The sequence below is a fragment of the Myxocyprinus asiaticus genome, chromosome 39 (assembly GCF_019703515.2).
Source record: "Myxocyprinus asiaticus isolate MX2 ecotype Aquarium Trade chromosome 39, UBuf_Myxa_2, whole genome shotgun sequence".
NCBI classification, from domain to species: Eukaryota; Metazoa; Chordata; class Actinopteri; order Cypriniformes; family Catostomidae; genus Myxocyprinus; species Myxocyprinus asiaticus.
Window position 1 is genome coordinate 2,977,501 of NC_059382.1, and position 14,752 is coordinate 2,992,252.

Here is a 14,752-nt window from a genome sequence, read left to right on the forward strand (position 1 = left end):
CTCTCTCTCTCGGGGACAGAGTGGAGCTCTCTTTGCATGATTGTACAGGATTACAGTGTTCAGGGGTGTATCAGGAGTCGGTAGAGGTGGAACTGAGACCCTTACAACATTTTAAGAAACGTTACTTCTCTTGGTCTACTATTATAGACAGACAGTAAGTCACAGACATGATTTTAGTTCATATAAAACAATCCATACTAAAGCTTTGAGCTTTTGTTAAATGGTTAGGTAGATGGATGCATGGGTGAATGGATGGATAGATTAGTTTTACTTCAGTAACAAACTGCAGTACTGTAAAAATGTTTTGAATGCTTTCTGTGGTAACACATAAATTAAATGTTTTTGTTTTTATTATAACTGAATGAATGAATCAACCTGGCTACATTATATTAGTTACACCAACAAAAGTCATTTTTATGAGTCAGATCGGTTTCATTGTAGTAAAGTGCATCTATTAAGTTATCCAAAAATGCATTAAAACTGCTACTCACACAAAACAATTACTAGCATACACATCTACTAACATTTCTGAGTTCAAACTCATTTTTTGGGAGGGGGATTAAAGTAAAAAAAACGTCTTTAACCGTCTGCTGTGCATTAGTTGTTGGTATAATCTTTGAGAATTAATGATTTAAAAAAATCATTCAACACATAAAAATAAGGTGGTGTAACAAACATAGCTATTCTGTTGTTATGTGACAAACAAAAACAAATAAACAGGGAGAACCCCTGTGGATCTGGACCCCCAAATATTTTTACATATTTTATGAAAAGGCTCATTTTGTTCAGGTCAAATAGAACAACTCTAAGAAAACTTCTTGATATTCGTGATTCAAATATGCACGATATTTGTATTAAAAAAAAACAACAACTATTAAGTTGTGTTCACTTGAATGTATTCAACTTGCAATGAAAGCATTTTAATACCTTGATGGTTGCACCACTTTTTTAAAGCCATTAAATATGTTTGGTAGATAATGCTATACATGTTTTTCAAAAATATATGGAACCAACCTGGACACATATTGCTTCCCAATGATGCTACATTGTTTCATTTGCATACGTACGGATTCACATGGCTCGTTACGTCACGTCAGGCAAGTAGTTGCATTGGCAACCGCATCAGCTTGACCGCTAATGAACCACAGCATACCTGCCTCAGACAGACATAAGTGTGTATTACGTTGTTGCTGTGCGTGACAACAGTACATCGGATTAACTGAATTAAACTTACTCTTTAAATTATTTTGGGGTCTAGATGGATCATACGCAGCATTACCTGGCTGGATTCACACAGTTTTGACACCTAGAATTAATGTTTACTACTGTCATAATGTGTGATAAAATCATTCCTGTGCTTCAGAATCAGGTCTCTGAATCGAGATTACGTGTGGTGGTTAAACACTGTTTGAAAGTCATGTTTTATATCCTCTGTTGCATTTCTGTGTGATGTTTAAACAGTGAGAAGTTAAAAATGCCAGACGACCCTCGTATACTCTTTATACTGACCACAGCGGGAAACTACTTCAGTCTGGACACACCGGCATCTCTGTCCACCTGCCGTCCACTCGATAACTTCTTAGATGATGGCAATGAATTCCTGCTCGCCATCAATAAACAAGCTAATGAGCTGAACTTCTCAAACAAGGTGCTGCGAGTTACATACAGCTAGATCTGTATCCAAAACATAATACCAACCTTTTGAAGATATTAAGTATATCTCAATATTAATGTTTAACGAGGAGCCATCATTTCACACAAGGTCATCTGTAGTCATTAGGAATAACTCGGACGATAATACAAATTCTGTCATTATTTACTCACCCTAATGTTGTTCCAAACACATACTGTATGCTGTTATCTTGGTACTTTTTATGCAGCACTTTTCTGTACAATCGCAGTTTAAGAGACCACGTCTGTCAGTCTCCAAAAATGGACTAAAAGCACTGCATCATATGACTTGTGCGCTATATTCCAAGTCTTCTGAAGTCATATGATAGCTTTGTGAGACTCAAATTTAAGTCATTATTCAGTGGTGGTAAAAATCAACAGCATATGGTGTATGGCAAGCCTAATTCTTATTTTATTTTAATCATGTATAATATGTGAATTATAGATGTCTCTAATTACATTTTCAGATGTTAAAATGCAAATTCTGGGTATTAGCAATGGAATAGTGAGAATGCACATTTTTGATGTTTTCACTAGTAAAAATGAAAATTCTTGATATAAAAATGACATCATTACTTGCAGAAATAGTAAAAAGAATTATTACTAATATCTTTTAAAAAAAAAAACGAACTGGTAAAACTATTATTTTTACTAGAAAGAAGTACAGAGCTACTAATTAAACTAGTCAAAACTGAATTATTGATATCTATAATTCACATCACACAGAGTTATAAGTCAATTCGGCTTGCCATAAACGGTGTTAACGTGGAAGTCAATAATGTAATAAACAATAATCATTTTATTTATGTGATCTGGTATAACTATACATCATAATAAACAGCAATATTTACCTAATATATGTTTTAGTAAAACATTTAACGCTTGTAAAACACATTGTGGGGACTTCCGAGTGATGATACAAATTAATCATTCAGCTGATTAATTGAAATGGACTGCTGATTCGTAACATGTTTGCTCCAGAGGCATATATCAGGGACACTTTTAACATTTATTTTGTGTGTTTTCATACTCACGAGTGGGCCACAAAACTGGCCTAATGACACTGTTTTAAGGAAGCTTAATGGACCTAAACACAGCTTCCAAACTTTCTCAAAAAAGGAAAACAAAAACACTGAATTGTCTCTCTCTGTCTGTCTAGTTGGACAGTATGGACAGTGACGGCACGGTTCTGGTGTTTTTTAAGCCTCATCCATGTGTGGTATCAGAGGAGAACCTGCACAGATCAGTCCTGGTGTCATTCATGCTGGAGTCTCCCATCAGGATCAGAAACAGGTGTACAGGCCAGTTCTGCTACAGGTAAGACTTATTTTTCTATACCCCTACCCCTAAAACTCACACAAGCCTGTTAACATTATTCAATCATGCAAAACATGATTTGGCTGATTAATTATTTTTTGTTGTTTTTTTCAATGGAGGATGCCCTCACTAGTCGTTTTTACTCATGTTTCACTATATATTATTGATTAAAATCTCAAAAGTTAATTGTACTAGGGGCCTGGGTAGCTCAGTGGTAAAAGACGCTGGCTACCACCCCTGGAGTTCGCTAGTTTGCTAGTTCGAATCCCAGGGCATGCTGAGTGACTCCAGCCAGGTCTCTTAAGCAACCAAATTGGCCCGGTTGCTAGGGAGGGTAGAGTCACATGGGATAACCTCCTCGTGGTCTCTATAATGTGGTTCGTTCTCGGTGGGGCTCGTGGTGAGTTGGTCGTGTGAAGCCTTCACACACGCTATGTCTCCGTGGCAACGTGCTCAACAAGCCATGTGATAAGATGCGTGGATTGATGGTCTCAGACATGGAGGCAACTGGGATTCATCCTCCGCCACCCGGATTGAGGCGAATCACTATGTGACCAAGAGGACTTAAAAAAAATAAATAAAAAGCGCACTGGAAATTGGGCATTCCAAATTGGGTAAAAAAAAAAAAAAAAAAAGAGTTACTAAAAAACATTTAGTAAGTTTCAGAACTCAAAACTTCCTCCTCACTGCAAAAAGAGCATTTGTTGAAAGCTGCTAAAACGACTCGTTCTCTACTTCCTCCACATTGTGATGTCACACTGTGGTAGACATTTGCGTCTCACTGCCTCCACAACAACACATCAACGCCTACTTTACCTTATCACTTCCATAGCCCCGCTCAGTAGTGGTGAGCAGTGAAATGGCAGGTCAGTCAAGAGCAGAGAGCCAATCACAACAGTGGGCGTTTACTGTCAGGTCTTAACCTCCTGAGACCCCCGCGTGACTGCTGTGTGCATTTTCCATTTCCCTTTTTGAATTGTAACTAGTAGCACCTAATTAACAAGCAAAAAAAAAAAAACCCTAGAGCACATAGTTTTTCCTAAACATTGATGTCCATATATGTGGATAGCGGGACTAAGTTACAGCTGATTTTCTATAAAGCTGAATTAATAATTCTGATTCAAAGTAATGGCCAGCATCATCCAATCACTGCCAACCATGTTAAAATAAAATTTTGCATTATAAATTCTGAATCTATGTACTGATTATCATTGTCCCATGTCTGCCAAACATGTTGAGTGATCCAAACATCATCTGCAGCCTGAAACTGAACTTTTGATTGATTTTAGGAATTAATGCACTTGGCTGCATAGAGAGCTATAGGATGCTCCCTTGCTCCCTATTTAGTGACTGACTTCACCTCCAGTGTGCTGTCTGTCTGCACTGGTCTCAGAACAGTTTGAAATGCACCTTATTTTCATCATTACTCCATATAAAGCCTCTGAAAGCAACATTTTTCAGCTTTTGCATGAATACATTAATTCTCAATGTGAAAATACACAGTAAATATAGGAATGCATTTACTAATGTTAATGAATAGAACCGTATTGTACAGTGATAACAAAATAAAACAACAACAACATTTACATTAAAATGAAGCAAAATGACCCATAGATGTGTTAATGTTGAATATTATTCAAAATAATTAAGACTTTTTCCACATATGTGGACTTCATGTTTATCAGCGCACTGACGCGTGATAAATGAATGGATTTATTTTAAAGCAGCATATCAAACCAAACTAGAGACGCTACTCTTTACAACCAAACAGGTTTCAGTCATAACATAGAGGTTTCTTATCAGAGGCACTTTTGTTGGCGCTGCTCCCGTAGAAGTGCTTCCTGGAAATAAACATCATGCTGTTTTGTCACGTGACACGGTGCACCAGAAGTCTAGTGTAGAGTCTTGTGAACAGTATTCAGTTGTTTAAATTCATTTAAATTATGCGTTGCAAATAGCAAAGCCACAATACAACATCCACACATGTGGACGCAGGGTCGCACGAGGTTAAAAATGCAGTACCAAAACAGAGCTTTCTGACAGAAGGTCAGAATGAGCATGAAAAATTATGTTTTTTACAAATATATACATATTTGTTCAAAAAAACGTTACTAATATTATAAGTGAGCCTCAAGGAACATATTAATGCTGCCTTCATGTGCTATCGGAATTATCATACTTCCCACTTCTGAAGTGGTAATTACGAGTACGTCACATTCAAGTGCTTTGTTGTCGGAAAAAAAAAACGTTCATTCGTATATATTTCATAAGGAACTTTTATTTTGACACCATTAAACATATTACTCAGCTTGCTGATGATAATGGAATTTTTGTCAAATACAGCTACTTTTACAGTGTAAAAATGTACAACATGCATCAAATAGTTTCTGATATACATAAATGAGTATGACTAAAACGCCAAGTGCTAACAATTAGCTGTATTTAGAAAAATGTATAAAACCTGTCATTCACTACAGAAACTGTACTCTCCTCAGCCATGTTGAAATTGTAGGACTCCACCCATCTCGGAAACTCAGACATCAAAATTATCTCGCAAAAAGTAGTCCGTTAATTTACCTGATGAACTTTCACCTTTTGCTGACCCTTTATGCTTGGCAGAGCTAATGTGTGCTTCTAAATCACTTGCCCCTTTATTAACAACTGACACATAAGTGCCAGCTTTGTCATACATTCTGCTTCCCACGGATCTTGACCTGGACGAAAGCATGGGAATTTTTTGTGCAAATCTTCTGTAAATTTGGGCATTGGGCATTTGGGCACTCTGCTGTCATTTGCTGCTACTGTCAGGCAACTGTTTGATGCCGAACACAACAGCGCTTCACGTGTTCGCGGAGAGATCGACAGGCAGGTATTTGGACAATAGTTGCTGCAAGCTTCTTATAATCGACCAATTGGTGTGCGAGAAGGTGGGACTTACAAAGCAATGCAAATATGCGCACACACACAATGAAGTATTAGACCAGATGCACTTCATAATGCAACTAAAGCTGAATCCCGGACATTTTTGCACATTTAGAAATCCCGGCCGGACGCTTTTTTAAGGTCCGAACAAGAGGACATGTCTGGGAAAAAGAGGACGTATGGTCACCCTACATAAAATTATTTAAAAAAGCATGTTATGACCTCTTTAAAGGAATATTCCGAGGGGGGCCTGGGTATCTCAGCGAGTATTGACGCTGACTGTCACCGCTGGAGTCGCGAGTTCGAATCCAGGGTGTGCTGAGTGACTCCAGCCAGGTCTCCTAAGCAACCAAATTGGCCCGGTTGCTAGGGAGGGTAGAGTCACATGGAGTAACCTCCTCGTGGTGGCGATTAGGGGTTCTCACTCTCAATGGGGCGTGTGGTAAGTTGTGTGTGGATCGCAGAGTGTAGCATGAGCCTCCACATGCTGCGAGTCTCCGTGGTGTCATGCACAATGAGTCACGTGATAAGATGCACGGATTGATGGTCTCAGAAGTGGAGACAACTGAGACTTGTCCTCCACCACCCGGATTGAGGTGAGTAACCGCACCATCACAAGGACCTACTAAGTAGTGGGAATTGGGCATTCCAAATTGGGAGAAAAGGAATTAAAAAAAAAAAAAGGAATATTCCGGGTTCAATAGAAGTTAAGCTCAATCTTCAGCATTAGTAGCATAACATTGATTACCACAAAAATGTATTTTGACTTGCCCCTCATTTTCTTTAAAAAAAAAAAAAAAGCAAAAATTGAGGTTTTAGTGAGGTACTTACAATGGAAGTGAATGGAGCCAAGTTTTGAACGTTAAAATAACATGATGATGTAATGTCAACAAACCCTAAAATCCTAAAATGACTGTAAAAATGACAATTTTAAAAACTTTACAGCTCAAATAATACACAAGTTTTAACAGAAGAATTCACGTAAGTGCTTTTATAAAATTATAAGCTTCACATTTCTGCCTTTAAATCCTCCAAAAAGTGGCCCCATTGACTTCCATTGTAAGTGCCTCACTGTTACATCGGTTTTTGCTTCTTTTATTTTATTATTTATTTATTTTTAAAGGAGGGACGAGTCAAAATACATTTTTATGGTAATTAACATTATGCCACAAATGCTGTCGATTGAGCTGAACTTGTATTGAACCCAGAATATTCCTTTAAGTTGTGTTTTGGGTGATCCAAATACAAGTGGACAGGCAAGATACATCACCGTTTACACCTGGTTGTAATATGCATCTCTTTTGAACACTTGTGTTTGGATTTCAAGTGGAAGGTCTCTGATTTCATATAATCAATCATTACGACAGTGTTACTGCATCATGAAAAGTTGAAAACAATAACAAAATAAAAAGTAAGCGCTAAAAAAATAAATCAATTATGCTTGCATTTAATCTAAGTGCAATCTAGTGCAGAATTCTCAGTTATTTTTGTGGAGTACCTGTATTAACTGAGCTTCAGATGTGTGTGCTTCTCATCTGTATCGCTGCATGTTAATATTAGGCACACTGAAGAAGTGCCATCAAGTTCTTGTTCTTGTATATATGTCCAATGTTTAAAAATTTAAACTGAACGTTTATTTCCTTTCCAAACCGCATGTGTGCGGCAAAGTTCAAACTCATGTTTTAGCGCATCGGTTTATTAAGAGGTGAGTAGGCGGCGCTTCGACCACCTCCAAATGTCAAAATCTCAAAACATTTCGGCCCCGTTTACATCTGTCCTTAGCGTCATCCCATTTTGAACAGATCTCCCCAAATGCATTTTAATATTGTGAATTGTGAATTTTTTTGTTTAATGATTGCAGTAATCTGGACCGTTTCAGTCTGGTGGCGGTACTGGACCTGACTGAGAACACACGAGAGGTAGTAGACGAGGCGTGGAGACAGAATGACCAGAGACACGCATGTTCAGACTCATGGATGGGCTCATTAAGGATCTGCCACTGTGTTGTCGGGAGAGAGAGAAAAAAGCGTAAGAGGTGTGCGGAGGTGTTGGAGTTGTATGGTGTGTTTTGAGATAAGGACGAGTCAACAATGGCGTTCGAGGACTTGTAATCTTCATGTGGAGTGGCATTGTTGTGATAATCACAGTTGAATGCTTAGTTGCTGCACGGAGGGGAAATTGAACTGCCTTGTGTTGATTACAGACTGAGTTTTTTTTTTTTTCAACTCCACTTTCATTTGTGTGTTTGAGCATGGACTATTTTTATGCTCATTAAACGGTTATTTTGGTTTGCAAATGTTTTTTTTTTTCTTCTGTTTATGTTGGGGAACTGCCTCGTGTGGGTGTATAATTTCAATAAATTTACAGTTAATGATCAACGCAGATTGGTGTGTTCTCTTTTCCCGAAAAGACTGCTTGTGGGGAAATAACAAGAAACTGCATGGTGTAACCGGTAGTTCCCTGAGCTATCCGTGGTTCTATTTAATGCATGATGTAAGGGATTATCTTGTCTGGGGGCCCCCACCGTTACAACATTATACAGACCCATTAGTAACTATGCACCCTTACCCATCAACAAATTGACATATATCTGTATTATGTGCACTTCTTTTTTCTCTGTGCCATTGTGCAAAATAATCTTATGTGCAATGTGTAAATTCATGTTTATTCATACAATTTGTACACACCTTTACCTCTTCTGCACATTCAGTTCCCCCTTGCATCTGTCTTTTGTCCTACTGTGTACTGCCATTAACATTTTATTTTATTTTACTTCATTTATTTTTCTATGTCTCGCTGTCATATTTTTTGTTCCCTGGAAGCTTCTGTAAACAAAGGTAAAATTCTTTGCGTGTGTGACAAGAACGTAGCCAGGAAATTACTTTTGGGTGGGCCTCAATAAAAATGGATGGTATTTGGTTTTCACCCAAATTTTTATTTGACCAAGTTTTCCTTAACAGAGAAGCACATTCAAGCAGTTCTTTCACACTTTCAAAAATCAGAATTAATGTATTTTTTAAACTATTTTATAAATAGTATATTTGAAGTCAAAGAATAATCTCTAATATTCTGGGTGACCCCGGCCCACCCTTGGCTACACCACTGGTGTGTGAACATGCTTGTCAATGAAACTCTTCCAGATTCTGATTTCTGATTGCCAGACTTTTTTGAACATCAGCAAACAGTCTTGTCCACATTGCAGCTTATTCTGACCAACAACTGCCCACTTAAACAGGAAGAGGCCATCTGAACGATTAAATACACTTAATTTTGTTTTTTACGGTTGTGCAGACAACACTGTCAAAATGAAATACACTAAACCCCTGCAACATTCAGATTAGACCTTGTCATTTGAGGAAGACCTAATAAAAGTTTCACAGGCTTATTCTTTTATGTTTATTTCAGCTGCTGCAGGTTTTTTAGAAACACAGAGATCTCATCAGATGAGCCACAATCAGCCATGTGCTCCAGCCTGAGAGAGAAACACTGCTCACACGACTGCTGGACTACAACAAAGGTAAAAAAAAAAAAAAAACACACACACACACAACACACACTCTCTCTCTCTCTCTCTCTCTCTGAGCAATACAACACAGGTCCACATAGTCACTGTGGCCATGTAGAACTCTCTTCACATTGTGTCCCATTGTGTCTGTGTAGTTGTGCAGGACTGCAAGCAGATTTTGAGAGCCGTTGTCATAGTGCTCCAGGATAGAAAATGGGTCCTATAGCAGGCAGAAACCTTCCTGAGGTCGTTAACAATATTGTGTGGGTCAAACAGCTGCTGCTGAAGGTGTGTCCCACATACCATGGACTATTGTTTGTAAATAAAGCAAATCATAATGACTCCAGACTATTCCACCCCTTAACCCCTTAAAGACTTAAGTTGGGGAACTACCTCATGTGGGTGTATATTTGCAATTAATGATCAACTGTATTCAGCGGTTCAGTCAGCATTGTGTAAGCAAGCGGCGCCCTCTAATGGTCTGAATGGCGTTATCCATTATCTATTATACCACAATAAAACTTCAAAGGGTGTTTTTTTTCCTTTGGTAACTTTTTATTTTTCCATGATGTGGTTGACATTTCAGTGGAATTGCCCAACATATGCATAATATGAATTTGTGTTGTTCTGCTATATACAGCAAATACATGTAAAATGCAAGTTCTGTTGTTTTGAACTGCAAAAACAAAAGTGCAAAATTGTCTTAGAAGTACAAAATAACCTTTTTTCATGTCAATTATCATGCTATCAGATTTAGTTTAATATCTTTTTTTGTATCTGTCTTTAAAATGTTGGCCTGTCATGTGTTCAACAGATCCAATCAATGTTCAGTTGAAATTATTTGTTGTTAGAACAGTAAAAAAGCTTTAGAACCGCCAAGTAATTTTTTAAAGCACAATTCCTGAGTAAAACAGTGATTTGATGACAAAATAAGGTAAGTGGCAAAATATCGGTATCGGCCAAAAATATTAATATCTGTGCATCCCTAGACAACTTTAAAACTGTAAAACTAGCCCTCTCAGAAACCTGTTGATATTGCTAGATTTGAAGCAAAACATGATTTGACTGATTTAGGAGCATTTCAAATAGCGAGGACCACTTCGAATGTCCACACTAGTTGGTTTTCAACGTTTCTTTATAATTGTGAGGACATTTTTACACGTATAGCGAAAACTGTACACTTTTAAAAGGATGTCAGTGTACTTATGTTGTGTGTAGATCATCTGCACGTGTTCTCTGTTGGGTGTGTGCGCAGGTGGAGGACTCGCTGAAGATGGCAGCTGTGTTGCTGTCAGATCTGTCTGGCTTTCGTTCGCTGGTTTGTTTTTCTGATGAGCTTCAGGAGCAGTTGAGATCCTACAAGCAGGAGCAGTTTGAAGACTGGACCAGAGATCTGCTCTCAGGACTCTCAGATCCCAAATCTGGAATCAGGCGAACAACACACCTGTCGCTGGTTAAACATCTACTATACAATGAAATACTTGCAATTTAGATGTTGCTTTTGACACCATATGGTGTAATTCCGGCACCAGCAGGGACCAAAATTAAGCTAATTTTGATTACTTCAACTTACCTCTTACAACATTTCTAAATAGGGGTGGATAAAAATATAGATTTTCCGATTAATCACGGTCTCCATTTGAACAATCTCCATATCGATTCTTAAATCCCAAGATCGATCTTTCACTCAATGCGCAACCCTCCACTACAACGAGAGGAAATCACTCACATTTGCAACCAAATTTCGCGCTATGCGACTAAAGTGAATATATTTGGCAACTGGCTGGTAAATGTTTACATTTCACCCATGAGTGATTGTGTAGTTTCGTCGTGAAGTGTTCAGCAGCGAGAATCTTTCACAGCGTGTTGAGAGTAAAAGTTGTTCCGTGTAATGTGTGTCCAAAGACGAGATCCATGTGACCATTTTCATTGAATAATGTCTCTTTAATACCCTTTCTGTTCTTTACAGTCAGTTGTTGATCAAAAACAACTACAAAAAAATATTTAATTCTAATCATGCATAGCAGAGATGAGATAAAGCCATTTGAGTCTCTCTTGTTAACATACGCTCATTCACAGATGCTCTTTACAGAAATGACGTTTTTTGTTAAAGAGACAGTACTGGTTTTAGTACATGTTCAGCAAATCAATGTAAATGCTTGTAAATAGTACAAATTATGCAATTAAACAATAAATATGTCACTAAAAATAATTGTCGCTATATAAATACAAATATTATTATTATTATTAATCTACTATAAACCTCGTCACCACGATGAGCAGGGAGGGGGCCAGAGCATATTACAGTGTCTGACATCGTTTTTGCAAGTTCACACACCTCTTCAACATTATCTTTTGTGATCTCCGACTGGCGAAGCCGGACATCATTAGTGCCGACATGAATAACAATCTTAGAAAATCTACTTTTAGAATTAGCCAGCACTTGTATATTTGATCTGATGTCAGATCCTCTGGCACCCAAAATGCATTTAACTATGGTGGCTGGAATCTCTATTGCCACGTTCCTTACAACAGAGTCACCAATAACAAGGGCGCTTTCAACATGATTCTCAGTGGGTGCATCACTGAGTGGGGAGAATCGATTGGAAATCCACACAGGAATGGGAGAGTTGTGTGTCTTTGCCCTACGAGTATGCTGCCGAGACGTCACCCAAACGCCCTGAGGTGGGGTAACCAAAGTGTGTGTGTTGCTCGCTGTACTACCCGCATCTGTAACAGTATCTACCGGCTTCTCTTTCTCACTGACCTCCACTAGTGTTCAGATGTGTGTCTCTAACTCATTAAATTTCTCAATCAGCCTGACTAATTCCTTACATTTATCACATGTAAATCCCTCACTGCTGATGGAAGAAGCTATAGTAAACATGTGGTATGCAATGCACAAAGTGATAATATGAGCAGATGCCATGACTTACCGCAATTGTTTGTTGTTGTTGTTGTTTTGGTGGTGGTTTTTGATCAGCAGGGGTTTGAGATTGATGTGAATCCCTCACGTAATTGTTGTTGTTGTGGTGGCTCCTGATCACTAGCGGTTTGAGATCGATGCAATGATCCGTATAAAAAATGCATGCGGTAAAGCACGCAGTTTAATCGCGTCAAAGTGGAAAAAACTATGTGTACAAAAAAATTTAAAATAACAAATAAAAATGGGAGAGATTAATGATTAAATGCTGAAAATTGAAAGATAAGCAATGCTAAGCAGGCTAGAAGGCAACAAACACAAGCGCTAGCAGCAACAGGAACAGGAAACAGCGTCACCACAGACGCTACATTTTGTTTCATAAAATGGCTACAACTCTGATTGTCAGGGACATAATTTGATGTTCCTTTATATTTTCAGAGTTTGGACATGAACTTTATTACCACCTGCTGGTGGAATCACCAAACTGCAAATGCAGGAACTGAGTTTAGACTTCGCGCTGAAAACAGACCTGATTCTGAAACGTCTTAGCGCAATGACCTGTTTCTCAGGAAAATAGCAAATTGCGCTCTGCGCCACTTCATTAACATACAATACACCCACAGTTTAAGTGCATTCACCCACAGCCACTTAGAATTAGCGCTCTTGCAAAAATTTTATAAGACATAGTGTACGGTCGTTGTGTGCAGTGCTGCACTTTGCGCACTCGTGAAAATAGAGCCCTCAGAATAATATTAGAAAACAGATTGTTCCAACTTAAAAATTCTGATTGGATGAGTCACTTTTAAAGCCACCTTAAAAGATACTCGCCCATGCCTGAATATCAATCAGTTATAATTTGAATTCTGTATTAATGTGCCAAGTTACAATGTTGCTCAGGAACCGTAAACCACTAGTCTACTTTCTTTGTCACAACAAACTGTCGGGAGTTCTCCTACTGAATGATTCCTCAAAAGGCTGACAGCTAGGCTGCTCACTAGGGTTTAGTGAGCCACTGTTTCTCTCAGCATCCTTTCGTGTGTGTGTTTGTTCAGGGTATCCCTGCAGGAGACATGAGGGCGTGGCGGCAATACTGGAACCATCAACGGTATAATGCTTTAGAGCTTCAGTATCACTGGGATTAGAATCCCTCAACAAGAACCTGCCTGAGATTAACATCGGTCTCATCTTCAAGTAAGAACTGCTCTCTTCCTGTTCGACTGATTTTCTGCAGTGGAACACAAAAGGAGATGTTTAGCTGAATGTTCAGAGTGCTGCAAGTGACCAAGGTCTGTCAAGCTTCAAAAAGAACAAAATATAAAGCACTATAAAAGTATTTAATATGACTTGTGCACTATATTCCAAGTCTTCTGAAGTCATACGATAGCTTTGTGTGAAGAAAAGACCGAAATTTAAGTCGCTATTCACAAAAAATCTTCCCCTTCGCCATAGCTCTCAGATCTTGTTCAGATTCAAATTTGACCCGACAGCAAATAGACTATTTCTATGGTGCTTTTTGCAGCCTGAGAACCTCTGGTCACCATCCACTTTTGTTGTATGGAAAAGATCATTGCTTAATATGCAGAGACAACTAAGTGAGCCATTTAGAGGTTCATTTTTTTGAAAACTGTAAACAATGTGTCTCTTTGGCGCTATGAAAGTTCCTCAGTTTTGAGTGACCTGTTTAGACCCTGCCCACCAACATTACTCAACCAATGGCGTGATATTGGGGTGGGACTATCTTTTTGTTTGACTAATGGGAGACAAGGGGTGTATTCAGAAAGCTGTTTTGAAAACTGTTTTTTTTTTTTTTTTTTTTTTTTGCAATTCCATTCGGTGGTGCTAGTGTCACAGAAATTGCATACTTCAGTTTTAATTCATATCTTGCATGTTTTTCCAGGCAGGGGCGGCTGCAGTTCCGTCCAGCGTTCGAGGAGGTCAGGGCAAAGTACTACTATGAAATGAAAAGGTTCATCTGCATCCAAAATAAGTTTAAGGGCATGAGCGAGACGGGTGAGGAGCCCATCTTCACCTGCATGATCGAATGCAACAACAGAGGCTTCCTGACCATCTTCAGCAAAGCTGAACATCTCTTCAGTCGACTCACACATGTGCTGGACAAGTTCAGAGTACAGCAGACCATAACATTTTTAGCAGTAGGCAGCAAAATTATCCTGCCTTATAAGATGCCTTGTTTTGGCCTAAATATATGTCAATATCAAATGTATGCTTCAAGGATAAAGCAGAGGCAGAATGCATCATGAATCTGAGTTTGCAAATGGAGCATATGTATTTAGAATCTAGATGCATTCTAGTAATCTTTTTTATTTGTATCCCCTTTTTTCTCCCAATTTTGGAATGCCCAATTCCCACTACTTAGTAGGTCCTCGTGGTGCCACGGTTACTCGCCTCAATCC

General features: G+C 38.5%; 1 pseudogene; it reads left to right on the top strand.

The window, feature by feature from the left end:
• Positions 1–14,752, top strand: part of LOC127429624 (cytoplasmic dynein 2 heavy chain 1-like) — a 94,923-nt pseudogene that overhangs the window by 17,667 nt on the left and 62,504 nt on the right.